We start from the raw sequence: 1945 nt of genomic DNA, 5'->3' as shown, positions 1-1945 counted from the left end.
CCAATGAATAATTGAAGAAAAAGCCTAGAGATTCCACACTGCACCAACAGTATGGGAGCTCGGTGGACATCCGCTCGGAGAACAATCCTAGCCCATGATAGCTGCTGCTTTCCAAAAGCTCTTGAAAGTCTCTGGAAGTTGTCCTAAGTTAGGCATCCAAGCCACCAGACAGGTTTGGTCTCCGAGAGAGCATTGAGAGTAGGTGGCACACGGCCATGACCTATCCCCACCCCGAGCTGTACATGACGAAAGGTCTGCTTGGTTGAGTGTGGCCGAGAAGATGATGCTGTGTCTCCCCTCAGCTCCCAGACCGGAGAGTCAGTGTCTTCTTCCTTCCAGCTCTGAGTCATGGAGGCTCCGTTCCTGGCAAGTGAGTCCCAGAGGCTGGGGCTTCCTTCCGCCATCTGTTGCCCACTCACAGGATTGGAGCTCTGTGCAGGGCCGGGCAGGCCGGGACAGTGGGGTTCAGATTGTCTTCACGCTGCTTTTCTTGTAGAGCAGAGGTTACATGCTGGTGGCGATCACCCGTTAGGACCTGGACACCTGGCCTCACTCAGCACCCACCCCTGAAGCATGGATGTCACTCCAAGAGAAGTGGGTCTCTGTCCTTCCCGTTGGCTCCCGCGCATGGGTTTGGAGAAGGTTTTCCTCGCAGTAGAGGCACTGTCTATGATCACAGCACTCTGAAATTCTCACTCACAGGTCTGGCTACTTTTCAAGGAGACTATGTGGCAAGAACAAATGCCAGGGTGCTCTCCGCAAAGTTGAGTGGTGAATGTTGGTGGTGAGAAGTAAAGGAAACTCATAGAACCCTAAGGGAGCAAGCTAAATCGTTGGCTATGGACAGCTAGGAAGCGTATCCCCGCAATCAAAGCACACTTCATTGTGGACCAAAACCACTCCCGCTAAGGGTAGGCCAGGCACGGAATCTCCCACCTGTCATCCAGCACTTTGGCGGACTGAGGACGGAAGATTGCTGGAGCCCAGGAGTTGAAACATGAATGTGTAACATCAGGCAGCCTCATCTCTATGTCCAAAATGTCATCAATGAGCTGGGCTTGGAGACATAGGCTTTTCGTAGCAGCCGCTTGGGAGGAATGCCTGAGCCCCGGAGGTGTACCCTGTGGTCAGGTGTGATTGTACCACTGTAGTACCGTCTGGGCATCAGAGTGAGGCCCTGACTCCTAGAGAAACGCAACCCACAGATGCGGAAAATATATTTGCGAATGTACATCTGACAAGGGATGATCAGCTCGGAACTACAAGGAACTGCCACTTGCCGACAAGAAAAAAGCAAACAGCCTCATTTCACAGTGAGCAAAAGATATGAACAGACCCATCTCAACAGCAGACATACAAGCAGCCACCAAAGACATTGGAAAAAGCTCAGCCTCATTTGTCATCCGAAAATGCAAGTGAAAACGACCTTGAGGAGTCACCAATTTTCAGTCAGGATGGCTATCATCAATCATTCCCAAAACAACAGATGCTGGCGTGGAAATGACACAAAGGGAACACTTCTACACTGCTCGTGGGAGTGTAAACTCGGACCAGCTCTGTGGATAAGCATTTGGTGATTCCTAAACGATCTAAAAATCGACCCTGCCATCCTCCTACTGGGAACATACCAGGAAGAACGAAATCCCTCTCTCCAAGAGATATTTGCACATGTATGTTTATCGCCACATTGTTCGCAGTAGCAAGAACATGGAGCCAACCATCCTGCCCATCTAAAGAGGACTGGATTCAAAATATGTGGTACGTAGGACCAATGCCATATTATGCAGTCACAACGAGAACAAACTCACGAAGTTCACGGAAACCTGGATGGAGTTAGAGTCTATACTACTGGGTGACCTTTCACGGAAGCAGAAACTGAGTATCACATGTACTCACTCATAAGTGGACCTTGAACAACCATCATAATAACGACAACAAAAAATTT

This window comes from Carlito syrichta, unplaced genomic scaffold (genome assembly GCF_000164805.1).
Source record: "Carlito syrichta isolate Samal-C Ts95f unplaced genomic scaffold, Tarsius_syrichta-2.0.1 Scaffold311247, whole genome shotgun sequence".
In the NCBI taxonomy this organism is placed as follows: Eukaryota; Metazoa; Chordata; class Mammalia; order Primates; family Tarsiidae; genus Carlito; species Carlito syrichta.
This window is presented reverse-complemented; position numbering follows the sequence as displayed.